We start from the raw sequence: 16,313 nt of genomic DNA, 5'->3' as shown, positions 1-16,313 counted from the left end.
AATAATAGTTATTATATTATATTTAATTAATTTTCATTTATATATACTTATTTTTATAACTAATAATCTACTTATTTCTATTTAAAATTAATATTATGATATAATTTAAATTATTTATTATAAATTTAAAAGTGTAAATAATAATTTATATATTTTAAAATGAGAAGGGTTATAATAACACTGGTATATATAACTTTTCTTAAGTATTACCGCTCAATAACTTTATATTAAATGTGAATTTTGTAAATCCAACCGTTAGATTGAAAGTTCATATCATTTTATATGTTCATATCAAGTTTTGTTAAAATTGAACAACAACTTAAGATAATTAAAGTGCTCATATTTTAGTATATTTTGAAATGTATATATTATGTCAATTTTGTTTTACAAGAATGAAGTATCAAATCATCTTGAATTCATATAAAATTTCGTATATGTGATCTAAGAGTAAAAAACTTTTAATCTAACAGTTGAATTTATAAAATTTACATTTAATATAAAATTATTGAGCGATGTAATACTTAGTAAAAGTTACACCAGTGTTATTATTATAACCCTTCTTTTTTAAAATATTATTTTTATAAATTAAATTTTAATATTTTAAATAAATTATTAATTAACTTAATATATTTATTCATCTTAAATCTAAGATATAAAATTTAAAAAATGTATTTATCCTTATTTTATTTTCTAATTATCAACCATTAATAAAATACTAATTTAATTACGTTTATTTTAATTTCAACACACATATTTACAATTTATTTAGATTCATAATTTCGTCACTAATTTTTAATATTAAATGTTCATAAATTAATAAAATTCCATCACAAATTGCGACGAACTTAGTGAGGGATTTGTTTCTGTCAAAAATTTGTGACTCCGTCACAAATTGATTCCGTCACAAATTTGTGACAGATTAACTCTGTCACAAATTTGTGAGGGATATGTATCTCTTATTAACGCCACAAGTTGAGAGGGATGTTGGCCTCTCAAGAGGGTTCTATTTTACGACATTTCACTTTTTATCATGTTTTATCCTTACTTGCACAATTTCTGGGAGACCTCCCAGAAGGTCCCCCATCCCTATATTACTCTAAGTCAAGCATGCTTAACTATGAAGTTATGATGACATAAGTTACCAAAAATGTATATGCATGTTGTTAGCATAACTTATACAAATTAGTTCATTTAAGTCATCATCAACTATATAATCTCATACTTGTACTATAATAATAATATATAATAATTTTATAATACGAATAATAGTAATAACAATAATAATAATAATATATTTACTTAATCTTTATTTATATATACTTACTTTTATAATTAACAATCTACTTATTTCTATTTAAAATTATAATTTAAATGATTTATTTTTATAATTTATAATGATAATATAATTTATAAAATTATAAATATTTATTTATTACATACCTATAAATTAAATTTTAATATTTTAAATAAATTATTAAATAGTTTAATATATTTATTTATCTTAAATCAATGATATAAAATTCAAGAAAAATGATATATCCTCCGAAAATTCATTTCGAATCATCCTCCGACTGATTAAAAAGCTTTCTTTTTTGAATTAAAATAATTATAAATGTGAATCATAATTAATTCGGAAAAATTTTCGGTCAAAATTTTGGACGATGTAGCATTCCTCAAAATTCAAAAAATGTATTTATCCTTGTTTTATTTTCTAATTATCAACCATTAATAAAATACTAACTTAAAATCTTATCTAATTATATCACAATATTTTCATATCAAATTTAAAACCAGATATTAGTTATATAAAAATATTAAGATCATATAGTAAATTGTCAATAATATTTTAGTTAAATAATTTAAAAGAATTTATATATCAATTATATTGTTAATTAGCAAATAATTTATTTCAAAGCTAATTATTTTTTTTATATTAATTATACTAACACCGATGTAATTTAATTAAGTATTGCACACCGCTCAATAACTATATATTAAATGTGAATTTTGTAAATTCAACAGTTAGATTACTATAAATATATAATAATATATTGTAATTATATTACGAATAATAATAATAATATATTTAATTAATCTTTATTTATATATACTTACTTTTATAATTAACAATCTACTTATTTCTATTTAAAATTATAATTTAAATTATTTTTTTTTATAATTTATAATGTTAATATAATTTATAAAATTCAATTTTAAATATTTATTTATTAAATAATTATAAATTAAATTTTAACATTTAAAATAAATTATTAAATAATTTAATATATTTATTTATCTTAAATCAAAGATATAAAATTCAAAAAATGTATTTATCCTTGTTTTATTTTCTAATTATCAAACATTATTAAAATACTAACTTAAAATCTTATCTAATTATATCATAATATTTTCACATCAAATTTAAAACCAGATATTAATTATACAAAAATATTAAGATCATATAGTAAATTGTCAATAAGATTTTAGTTAAATAATTTAAAATAATTAATATTTCAGTTATATTGTTAATTAGCAAATAATTTATTCCAAAGCTAATTAATTTTTTCTATGTTAATTATTAGTAAAATTTAACAACTCTTAATTTAACAATTGGTCGATGAAATTCAACACACACCATGAGTTATTGAGCGGAATTACTTTACCAAGAATTATTTCGTAAATTATTTGATTCCTCAATTCTCTCTCTCTATCTCTCTCTCAAAGAGAAAGAGGAGGATTATATTAACACCGGTGTAACTTTTACTAAGTATTACACATCGCTCAATAACTTTATATTAAATGTGAATTTTGTAAATTTAACTGTTAGATTACTACAAAAATATAATAATATATAATAATTATATTACGAATAATAATAATAATAATATATTTAATTAATCTTTATTTATATATACTTACTTTTATAATGAACAATCTACTTATTTCTATTTAAAATTATAATTTAAATTATTTATTTTTATAATTTAAAATGATAATATAATTTATAAAATTATAAATATTTATTTATTACATACTTATAAATTAAATTTTTACATTTTAAATAAATTATTAAAAATTTTAATATATTTATTTATCTTAAATCAACTATATAAAATTCAAAAAAATGTATTTATCCTTATTTTATTTTCTAATTATCAACCATTAATTAAATACTAACTTAAAAATCTTATATAATTATATCATAATATTTTCACATCAAATTTAAAACCAGATATTAGTTATACAAAATATTAAGATCATATAGTAAATTGTTAAAAAGATTTTAGTTAAATAATTTAAAATAATTAATGTTTCAATTATATTATTAATTAGCAAATAATTTATTCCAAAGCTAATTAATTTTTTATATTAATTATTAGTAAAATTTAATAACTTTTAATTTAACAATTGGATCGATGAAATTCAACACAAACCATGAGTTATTGAGCGGAATAACTTTACCAATTGTTATTTCTTAAATTATTTGATTCCTCCACTCCCTTTCTTTCTCTCTCTAGCTATCTCTGTAAAACCCTAGTTTTCATACTTTTTATGGAGGGTAATTTAGTAATTTTCATAAAATTTATTAAGGGTAATTCAGTAGCCCAGAACGGGCCGTTCCAAACAACCAAAATGGCCTATAACCCTAGTTGAGAACAGGTCATTCCAAGCTTATAACCCTAGTTGAGAACAGGCCATTCCAAAGTTGGGAACGGCCGTTCCAAATATGGACGTTGTGAGTTAAAACTTATCTTCGGAACGGGCCATTCTGGTTTGAGAATGGGCCGTTCCAGATGTAAATTTTCCACATGATGAAAGGATCCAGAACGGGCTGTTCCATATCTAAAACGGGTCATTCTGGCCATTCCTGAAATCTATAAATAGACCACTCTATCACTATGTCTGGACACACTCTCTAGAGACCAAGGAGAACCAAGAGAAGGAGATCAATCAGATTTTGCTCTAGCTTTGCCTTCTACTTATCCAGGTAAGGGGGAGTGAGAAACCTCGCTCGAGGTGTGGGAATAATTGTTGGGTAGCTGGATTGGCCCCCAATCCCTTGCCTGATGCATGCTTCTAGGAACAGGCAAAATATGAATGCTTTCTGTTTTGCTTTCTGATTTCTCTGTTGTGATGCCTGTTGGATGTGGTGTGTGAATATGTATTTGATTTTGAAATTAGATAAGTTTTGATATGAATTAGAGTGCTTTGTGGGTTCCTACGAGAAATCCTATTAGAAAACACGCAAAATATGAATGTTTTCTGTTTTGTTTTTTGAATGTTCTGTTGCGTTCCTTGTGAGATGTACGTATAAATATGTAATTGATTTTGAAATTAGATAAGTTTTGATATGAATTAGAGTGCTCTGTGGGTTCTTGTGCGAAACCCTATGAGGAATAATTATAAGTATCACTATGTGAAATATGAACAAATGACATGAGACATGATGTGAATAATGTGAATGAGAATGTGAAACATGATGAAATGAGATAGGCTATGATTATGAGAATATGAAATGTGATGAAATGAGATAAGCTATGACTATGAGAATGTGAAATGTGATGATATGAGACATGAAATTCCATGACAAGTGAAATGTCGAGTCAATGAAATCGTGAATGTGTGACATGCATCATGTGCATATATAAGCTAACAAGGTATACCTTAGGGTCACCGATGATGTAACAAGCTAACAAGGTGTACCTTAGGGTCACCGGTGATGTAACAAGCTAACAAGGTGTACCTTAGGGTCACTAGTGATGTAACAAGCTAACAAGGTGTACCTTAGGGTCACCGGTGATCTAACAAGCTATGTGATGAAATGATGAGAAATGTGAAACTTTCGCATGGTGCTACATGCATGCATTTATGAGTCGAGTCCATGACATCATTGCATGATAAATGAGTGTGCATGTGATATTGATTGTGTATGTGTATTGTTTTCATGTGACTTATGTTTGTTGTGTGTGTGTGTGCTATCTAACCTTTATTTCTGCAACTGGAATCGAGTGAGATATTTCTCACTCTCTTGTTGTTCTTTGTAGGTGTTTAAATTGTGTTACAGGTGATCATCAGCATGATGATGCTGGTGATGAGGCTTAGGCTTCAGTTGGACATGCTTTGATAGGATATGTGACATCGGGGCTTAGCTAGGTTTAGCATTGGAGTTTCATTACTATTATCGTGCTCGTAACAGAGAGTAACCAAACTCTTTGGAAGGCCCTGCGCCGGGCGCAAAGACTAATGCGCTGGGCGTGGTAACCCTAATCTGACTCCCCAAGCTCTTATTTGAGAAAATCTTCGAGGTCTTTCCCCTTATTCACACATTGGGCGAATTCTAGGAGCTGAGGAAGGGATTCCCGGAGCTTGGGACCGTTCGTGTGTGGGTCTTTCCTTCGGTTCTTCATTCTCTCTTCCACCTCTATTTTTGTTTCACCCTCATTGTTTTGAGCGGTTTTACCCATTATTTTGTGGGATTAGATGTAACCAACGAAACTCTTAATGTAATCTTTACATTTTTAATGATATATATATATGTGTTGTTTCATCCATTGTTGAGTATATTTCTATTCTTAATGCTTGCTTTGGATTGATCCTCTTTTGCTTGATATAGGTTCCATTGGGTATTGGAAAATAACCATTGAAACTAGCTCTGAAACAAATGCCTAGTGGGAAATGTATCTAGGAATGGAGCTTGGCCCATTAGTAGTCTTAAACCCTAACCCGTAATACGGGTGTAAGTATTGGATACTCAAGGAATTGATATTCAGTACTTGCACCTAGGCTCTTGCTCTAAGGGATTAGGTTTGAGTAAATTTATGGGTTGACTAATCAATGAATGTAACAAGAGAGTAAAGATTCATCAGTGAGTAGTTCGGTGATATCTGACCCCACAATCTTACAAAACCATAATACCATTTCTACCCTTTCCACACACAAAACAAATACTTTTATAGTTTAACATTCCAATAGTCATAACCTTTAACTCAAATTTGCATGACAAACTATGAAAATGGAATTATTCTTTAGTCGCGAATAGTCAATAAATGCTTATTTTACCTACTAGTCCCTGTGGATACAATATAATTTACTACTTGAACGGCTGGTATACTTGCCGTGTTTGAGACCGTTGATAGAATTAAAATGATTTACAATGATAACAAAAGTAGTTTTAACAGAAATCTCAACAATACCTTCGCTAGAAATTACAAAAGAAAAGAAACTAAGGTTTTTAAAATAATAACATCCTAAACTAAGCCTAGTTATGCCATGATGTCACATATCCTATCAGAGCATGCTCAACTGAAACCTTAAGCCTCATCACCAACATCCTCATGATGATGATCGCCTGCAATATAATTTAAACATGTACAAGAATAACAAGCGAGTGAGAAACATCTCACTCTAATTCAGATGTAAAAATAAATGTTAAGCAACACACACACAGTCATAACAAATACCACACAAGTTACACATCACCAATCATAACTCTTAAGTTATAAATACATTAGAATACATATACATTCACTTATCATGCAATAATGCCATGGACTCGACTCATAAATGCATGCATGTGGCGCCATACGGAAGTTCACATTTCTCATCACTGGTATGCGGCCTAAGCGGCACACCTGGAATAAATCATGTCATCACACAATTTCATCACTAGTGACCCAAGGTACACCTTGGATACATCATTTCATCACTAGTATGCAGCCTAAGCGGCACACCTGGAATAAGTCATTTCATCACATAACTTGTTACTGTTAGAAAAGAATGGCACAATCCAAGAGGGGGGGTGAATTGGATTCAATGACCCTTTAAAAATTTATCAGAGTATTTTGGATCTTAATTTCAATCAAAACTTTTCTGTGACAGAATTTCCAAATGTAGCTCTTCTAAAGACTTGTTACAAAAATATGAATACAATATGCTCACTTGATTACAACATAATGAGGTTCAACAATAATGTTCAATTACAGATTTAAACCATCAAGATTCACATACACTTGTTAATCAAGTTTTATCTTCTTTAAAGTTCAACCAAGAAATTACACAAAGTAAAAGATCAGGTAAAAGAAGATTGCACAAGTCTTTTATACTGGTTCAGCCACTCCACTTGTGACCTACATGCAGTCCTTAATCAACACCTGATTAAGATTTGTTCCACTATCTTTAAGCAAGAAGGTTTACAAGCACACACACATGCATATACTTCAACACTAAAAGATAACCACTTTCTTGACCCCAAGAAAGCACCCCTTGTAGAACCCACTACAAGAAACCTTACCACTTGAGAAACCCTTCTCAAGATTTTCCACAAAGATTCACAAAGAATAAAATGAACGAATTCACCTGGAATTCTTGAACAAATCTTTATCTTTCCCTTTCAAGAATATGATGATGATGATCTTCTAACAAAGCTTTTCGCAAACGTTTTCACTCTTGGATTTCACAAAGAAAACTCTCCAAGATGTCACAAAGACTCACAAAAACATTTTTCACAAATTGATTATCAGTTCTAACTCTTGTTTTTTAAGTTTCTCAAAGTTCAAACTATTTATAAAAGTTTCAGACACAGATAATCAATTATTTTAAAGAATAATCGATTATTTTGTTCTTCAGATTTTCTGGAAATCAACCAAGAACAATATAATCGATTATTTAGCTGGATAATCGATTATTCCAGAGAGTTGTTCCTGGGATAATCGATTATTTCGGCAAATAATCGATTATTACAGCAAGGCATTCCACTTAGCCTATTAGCTGGAATAATCGATTATATTTAATGATAATCGATTATTTTGAGTTAGTTTTAAAACTTCATTTTATACCTCAAAATAAGTTTCCAATCTTTTTAATTCATCATCATATACTCTCTACTTAGTTTAGATATAGATTTTCTTATGCACATAGCATACAAAGCACACAAAATATAAAAAAAAAATTCAAAACAATTTATTTCCTAAGTTCTATTACATAGCTCCATTTCATAGCATTTTCTTGACTCTTCCTTGACTTTGTTTTTGTGCTCCAAGTTGTTGTTGTATACTTGTTGTGATCATCAAAACTCCTTTAAGATTCAAGCTCTCCTAAGCTCAACAGTTACATCACTGGTATGCGGCATAAGCGGCACACCTGAAATAAGTCATTTCATCACATAGCTTGTTACATCACTAGTATGTGGCATAAGCGGTACACCTGGAATAAGTTATTTCATCACATAGCTTGTTACATCACTGGTATGCGGCATAAGTGGCACACCTGGAGTTATATATGTATATGATGCATGTCATACATTCACTATTTCATTGACTTAACATTTCACTTATTACTGAATTTTATTTATTACCTCATGTCATCATTTTTCATATTCTCATAGTCATAGCTTATCTCAATAGCTTATTCTCATGTCTCATGTCATTTGTTCATATTTCACATAGTCATGTCATAATTGTTCCTCATAGGGTTCATATAGGAATCCACAGAGCATTTTAGTTCATATTAAAATTTAACTATTTTCAAAATAACCACATATTCATTCATCATCTCCAATAAGGAACACAACAGAGTAATCAGAAAGTAAAACAGAACACATTCATGTTCCTAGAAAAATACATCAGGCAAGGGATTGGGGCCAATCCAACTACCCAACAATTATTCTCACATCCCCGAGCGAGGTTTCTCACTCCCCACTTACCTCGATAAGCAGGAGTTGAAACTAGAGCAGAATCTTGCTAAACTCCTCCTCTGGATTCCCCTTGGTCTTTAGAAGGTTTAGAAGAAGAAGAAGTCAGAAGTGAATAGTATGATTTGAAATCAAGCCTGAGCCTCCTATTTATAGGCATTAGGGGTGGCCAGAATGGCCCGTTCTCAAAACTAGAATGGACCGTTCTGGACCCATCTATTATATGCAAAATTTACAACTAGAACGATTTTCAAAACCAGAACGGCCTGTTCTCAAAATCAGAACGACCCGTTCTCACAATCAGAACGGCCTATTATGGGGTTGATTTTAACATACATTGACCATAATTAGAACAACCCATTTCTAACTTAAGATTTTAGGCTATTTTATTATTTTGGAATGGCCCGTTCCACTTTTTGGAACGCCTGTTCTGCTTATGGGAACGGCCCGTTCCGCTTTTTGGAACGGCCCATTCTAGGCCTAAAAAAAATATAATTTCATATAAAAATTAATTTTTTTTATAAATATTTAAATTTTAAAAAAAACCTCTAAAATGTTCTATAAAATCCCCTTAATAAAATAAGCTCCATAAAATAATAAATATTAACTATGTAGAAAATTCGGGATGTTACAAATATTAAGTTGTGTATTTAATTTTTTAAAATTATTATGACATTAAAATTATGTTTAGTTGGTATGTATTTGCCATTTAAATTATTTTTATGACATTTTGATACTTTTATTATTGAAAGTTTGATACTATCATTTAAGTATTTGTAACTATTTTTATTTTAATATTTTAATATTTATTTTATTTTTTCATCTAATTTTATGTATTTTTTATTTTTTAAAAATTTATTTTTTTGAACCATTATTTAGGCTCGCAGACCGGTCCGTTAACCGCAGATTTTGGCGAGCCAGATACAGACTTAAAAAATAAGTATATTTATTTTACGTACCGGACTTATTCGGCCCATATAAAATGCGGGTCTTACGGACCGGACCTTAAACGGGCCGGACCGGTCCGTATACCCACCCTTTTATACTAACACGGGTGTAACTTTTACTAAGTATTATACACCGCTCAATAACTTTATATTAAATGTGAATTTTGTAAATCCAACCGTTAGATTACTATAAAAATATAACAATATATAATAATTGTATTACGAATAATAATAATAATATATTTAATTAATCTTTATTTATATATACTTACTTTTATAATTAGCAATCTACTTATTTCTATTTAAAATTATAATTTAAATTATTTATTTTTATAATTTATAATGATAATATAATTTATAAAATTATAAATATTTATTTATTACATACTTATAAATTAAATTTTAAAATTTTAAATAACTTATTAAATAATTTAATATATTTATTTATCATAAATCAAAGAGATAAAATTCAAAAAATGTATTTATCCTTGTTTTATTTCTAATTATCAACCATTGATAAAATACTATCTTAAAATATTATCTAATTATATCATAATATTTTCACATCAAATTTAAAACCAGATATTAGTTATACAAAAATATTAAGATTGTATAGTAAATTGTCAATAAGATTTTAGTTTAATAATTTAAAATAATTAATGTTTCAATTATATTGTTAATGAGAAATTAATTTATTCCAAAGCGAATTAATGTTTTTATATTAATTATTAGTAAAATTTAATAACTTTTAATTTAACAATTGGATCGATGAAATTCAACACACACCATGAGTTATTGAGTAGAATAATTTTACCAAGAGTTATTTTGTAAGTTATTTGATTCCTCCACTCTCTCTCTATCTCTCTCTCTCTCTCTCTCTCTCTCTCTCTATATATATATATATATATATATATATATATAGAGAGAGAGAGAGAGAGATAGGAGAGTTATAATAACACCGGTGTAACTTTTACTAAGTATTACACCGTTCAATAACTTTATATTAAATGTGAATTTTGTAAATTCAACCGTTAGATTAAAAGTCCATATCACTGTATATGTTTATATCAAATTTTTTTAAAATTGAATAACAACGTGAAGGTAATCAAAATGTTCATATTTAAGTATATTTTGAAATGTATATATTACATTAGTTTTATTTTATAAGAATGAAGTATCAAATCATCTTGGATTAATATAAAATTTTGTTTATATGATTTAAGAGTAAAGAATTTTTTAATTTAACAGTTGGATTTACAAAATTATCATTTAATATAAAGTTATTGAGCGGTGTAATACTTAGTAAAAGTTATATCGGTGTTATTATAACTCTCCTCACACACACACACACACACACTCACTCACACACACACACACACACATACACACACACATATATATATAATTATATAATTTTATGGACCTTTTTTAATATATGATTTTCAATTTTCGTAAAAAATTCTTACATTTCTGACAAATATAAATTTGTGGGACATATTCCATCAGTAATATAATTTTTCCTACGAATTTTTTTCCATCAAAAATATAAATTTTTGGACGAATAAATTTGTCGTAATTTAAAAAAAAAAAATTAACATATATTCTTTAATTTTGCATCATTCTTACATATAAAAATTTCATAAATAAAATTTAATATTTTGAGAGGGATCAATAATTCCTCACAAATTTTGTAGCTATTTGTGAGAAATTTGTGACAAAATACAAATTAATGTTGACAAAAATTTCGTCACAAAATTCGTCACTGACTTATTTATTATAGTATTGTGACGCATTTTTGTGAGGGAATATTTATAGAAGAACTTAATCTGTCACTATTTTTTTTTATTCAGTAACAGATTTTGTGATGGATTAAATTTTGTCTCTAAAATATCCATCACAAAATCTGTCACTAATTTTATTTTTTTATTCAATGACGAAAATTGTGACGGATTATTTAGAGACAAAATTTAATCCGTCACAAAATTCGTCACTAATTTTTTTTTATTCAATGGTGAAAATTGTGACAAATTTGTTAGAGACAAAGTTTAATCCGTCACTAATTTCAATAAATGGCAGTCCATCACAAAAATTAAAATTCCCTCACAAAATTCGTCACTATTAATGACGATATTTTTCCCATCATAAAAATTCGTCACAAATATTAATTTTTCTAGTAATTAATTGACAATTTGACATGTTTATATTTTTTTTAAAGTTTAATATGTAATAAAATGGTTAAATTTTGATACACCAACAGTATAAAAATTGAATCATACACTATCAACCATTAAAAAAAAAAAAAGAAAGTTAAGATTTTAATAGAAGCGAATGCTAACTACCTGCTTTTTGATGGTGAAAAATTTTGCACCAAGGGTCGATCAAGTTGAAATTTAGTCATAAAATCATCTTAGTAAATTAAGACATTAAACAAAAACTATTCACCTAGATAAACTCATTTGAAGAACCATAATAAAACTAATGTCTCCTAATATGTATGTGTGTGCGGGTGCGCAGATGCAGGTGTAAATATTTATGAATCTTAAATTCCTAATTTTTATACTTCACTGTTAATATCTAATATTTCACACAATTAATTGAATACACTACAACTATGACCATAAATAATTTAGATATGAATTAGCATACAGAGTAATGCACCATTGTCAGTCCCATCATCATTTGTCCATGGATTGTCTATTTTAGAACATCTTCTGAAAGCTTTATTATCAAAAGTACAGTCAATAGCTTCCTAAGGATTTCCTTATTGAAAAATAAGATCATTCAGTGATAAGCGATAGGGCTTCTTAAATGATCTGGAGAACTCACTTTCTGGGAATTCACATACACTATAGTCCCGCAACCAACACATGCCATCATCTAACCAGAAAAGACAGTCACACCATAACTTCACCTGTAAAAAAATCCCATCGCTAGTCAAAAAGACATGTAATTCAGTTATCATTATTTCAACATATAATGCATCATTAGAGGTACAATTTAAGAATGTTATTCATGGCTTTAAAAAATAGAGCAGTCTGGCAGTTTCAACTGGGAACCAGCCTGATAACAATTCCACATTTTAACTACAAAATCAAAATCAGTAAAAAAACTGAGTGAACTGGTAAAAAACCAGTTAAAATCATTCAATTTACATTTTGGTCCAGTTTCTCAAAAATGGCCAAATGACATCACTTGATTGGTATGCTCCACGAATTTGTCCATGTGTATATATGTCTTTGATTTCAGTTTTGTTTCCATGTTTTGCGATAATTTTTCATTCTAGTATTGACATTTATATTCTTAAATTATAATGGAAATGTGAAGACAGAAAAATCCAAGTATCTTAGTTAATCCAATAAATTATGAATCGAGAACTATAGTGTCTTCACTGCTTCACTAACCAGTCCAGTTTTAGCAGCATTGATGCAAGTAGCATAATATCATTGGTTTTGGTTCATCTAATCTTCACAACTACTCACTCTAAAGTCAAACTTAGTCGATTAATATAAGTAATAACTATACTAAACACCACACAACAACATACAATAGTTTTCCAGCATAACAGGGGTAGCAAGTTCAATATTTTAAAATCCATAATTGTAGATGAAATAGTTGGACATGAAAGGCACTAAGTTCAGTTGATAATGCAAAAGCTTTAATGTGTTTCTACAACATATGTGGTTCTCTCAAATTTCTCTCTTACTGTTAATCAAATCAAAATTCAAATATTCTAGCGATCAAGAAAGCCTTTAAAAATGATTAATCAAAAACAAGATAGAAACCATCACACATTCTTTCCCTATAAAGGCCTCTCAAACCTATATTATGCTGCTGGAATGAATTGGTTGCTAGTAATCTTTAAAAGTAATATCAGGGATAGGATAGGAACCAATGCAAAAGTCAATTTGAACACAAAAACACAAACTATAAGGACCTAACCAAAACCTTAATAGTTTATCAGGCTTTCATCAAACTCAAGATAACCTTTAGAATCAACAGTAAATATCTTAGTCAACAGGAAATTCATTAAGAAAACTAAGCATAATATAAGATGTGACAATAAGCAAACCTTAAAATAGCGAAAGAAAGGGGTCTTAACATCCATTGTACAAATAAACTATTATTTCTAATAGCATCCACAGTAGTTGTGTCTTAACATTATGTTAAACTTAAGCAACTTTCTTAAAAAAAAATCCATTGGAGAGAATCTAACTGGCATATTGAGCAAACACAAAAAAAGAGGGTTTAAGCCAAGGTTCCATTTTTATACTCACAAACAAGCACACTCCAAAGTCCAAACCAAACGAAACCCTCAAAACCCTAAACAAAACCCCTCTTATTGTCGTCGCAGCCATGGCAGAGCTGAGACTCTCGGAAAGCTGTGACCTGACCCGAATCGAGCGCGTGGGTGCGCACTCCTACATCCGCGGCCTGGGGCTGGACTCCTCCTTCTCCCCACGCGCCGTCTCGGAGGGCATGGTGGGACAGGTCATCGCGCGCAAGGTTGTTGGCGTCATCCTCCAGATGATAAGAGAGGGGAAGATCGTCAAGCGAGCCATCCGTCATTCGAGTGCGGTAGCAGCTCGCTGGAGCCAGAGTTCTCGACTAGGGTTTTGACGCAGCTGAGGTTTCACCACAATGCTAGGTCTAACCAAAACTGAACAAATTTCTTTGTTGAACATGATGAACATAATGTTTTTCGTGGAGAAAGGGCTCCAATGTAACGACCCGGCTGGTCACTACACACGGCACAACACACTAGAAACACCGCACAGAAAAGAACAACTGTATACATATAGAGTCTAGAATATACATATACATGATCCAATCTGAAACAGAGTTAAAGTGTACCAAAAAGGAATACAATCATATACTACTGTCCCAAGTAGCTCGACAACAAAAAGAATCATAAAAGAGATCAGCTCCACCGGTCTGATGGAGACTCACCACAAGACTCCCACCTATCCCTGCTCTGCTCCCATACATAGTATGATCATTGCAGTCCAAACGTCATGGAAACAACAAAGGGTAAGCTAGTGTAATTAAAAATCAACATACAAAATATATATCAATATGATAAACAACCGCTACAGCTATCAGCACACCTGTACAGCTTATACCACTCACAACACGTAACAATATCAGCACCGCAATGCGACAATATCAGCACTGCTCAACAGCAATAACAGCACCACTCAAGTGGCTATAACAGCACCGCAAAGCGGCAACAACATCACCGAATTAGCGGCTATCACAGCACCACATATGTGGATAAATACAGCACCGACTTAGCGGCTATAATATCACACCACTCAGCATAGCACAACACAGCACAGCACAGCACAACATAGCACAGCACAACAATTCAACATACTTATTTTCACGATTCAGCCCAACACTGTATATAGTTCCACCATACTATAAAGTTTTTCATTTTAATTCATCAATTCCAGCTCAACAATATATCCCTATTACAGCCTCACATCATTTTCTCAGTACTATCACCTAGTCATCACAGCATGTTCATCAAATATAACTTAGTTCAGCATATAACATCATTGACTAACAATCTCAGCACAATTCAACAGCCAACATCATATATCTCAATATCTCCTTTCGCGCCCGGCGCACTCGAGGTCGCGCCCAGCGCAGCTCAACTCGAGAGCACCAGGGGCCATCGCGCCCAGCGCCAGAGTACTCGCGCCCGGCGAGACTCAACCCGAGAGTCCAAGGCTCTCACGCGCCTGGCGCAATTCCAAATTGCGCCCAGCGCCTGCCAGGCACAGACTCTAAGGAGTCTCATGCGCTCAGCGAGGCCTAACCCGCGCCCAGCGTGGAGAAGGCAGAGACCTACCAAGGTCTCGCGCCCGGCGCAATTTGCATTGCGCCCAGCGCCCTCTTGGCAGAGACCCCCAAGGAGCCTCCGCGCCCAGCGAGTCCAAACGCGCGCCTAGCGCGACACCATAGTACCCCAAACGTGTCACCATTGATATCGCGCCCGGCGCAGCCCAAGTCTCGCCCGGCACGGGCCAACCAGAGACTCCCATTTGCAAGCTCGCCCGGCGCACACAGCTTTGCGCCCGGCGGGCTTGCCTAAACAGAGTCTCTTGGTGGTCGCGCGCCCGGCGCGAAGAACAGCGCCCAGCGCGAACTCATCAGTAACTCTCCCCAAGTTCGAAAATTACCCAAACCTGCAAAACTTAACAGAAAACCAGCATGCAATCCAGCCAAAAGTTCCAATTTTCATCCAAGATCAGTAAAAACGCTTCATTTTCAACATGCAACCATATAACAAGCATTTCTCAAAATTTCCTCAAGGACCCCGAAAACCCGAAAACCCGAAAACATCAATTTCTGCAGTTCTCAGCTCAAATTTAGCAACCATTAAACCACCGAAGAGTTCTTAGAACTCGTTTTCAGCCACACAAATCAAAGGACTAGCTTCCCTTACCTCGGTGACGAATCCGAGCTTCTGGGAATGAGATATGGAGGAGAGGGTTGAAGAAGAATTTGAACAACCGAAGGAGGGGAAAAGAAGGTTCTGAAACTCAGCTATGAAACCACAGCTACTCCGCACTACCACCTTGAGCCCAAGAAAGTGAATAAGCCAAGAAGAAGGATCCAAGCAAAAAAAAGAGTGGGTGAGTCAAGAGAGATGAGAGTGAGACTTGAGAGTG

At 31.1% G+C, this 16,313-nt stretch overlaps 1 long non-coding RNA gene across 1 annotated transcript; it reads right to left on the bottom strand.

The window, feature by feature from the left end:
* Positions 1-12,248: 12,248 nt before the first annotated feature.
* LOC114917032 (uncharacterized) lies at positions 12,249-14,396 on the bottom strand. The gene is made up of 2 exons (XR_003805760.2): positions 13,911-14,396; positions 12,249-12,547 (listed from the first exon to the last, which is right to left on the bottom strand). It is a non-coding gene; the product is annotated as an uncharacterized LOC114917032 (long non-coding RNA).
* Positions 14,397-16,313: the final 1,917 nt, after the last annotated feature.

This window comes from Cajanus cajan, chromosome 4 (genome assembly GCF_000230855.2).
Source record: "Cajanus cajan strain Asha chromosome 4, NIPB_CcT2T_4, whole genome shotgun sequence".
In the NCBI taxonomy this organism is placed as follows: Eukaryota; Viridiplantae; Streptophyta; class Magnoliopsida; order Fabales; family Fabaceae; genus Cajanus; species Cajanus cajan.
This window is presented reverse-complemented; position numbering and strand designations above follow the sequence as displayed.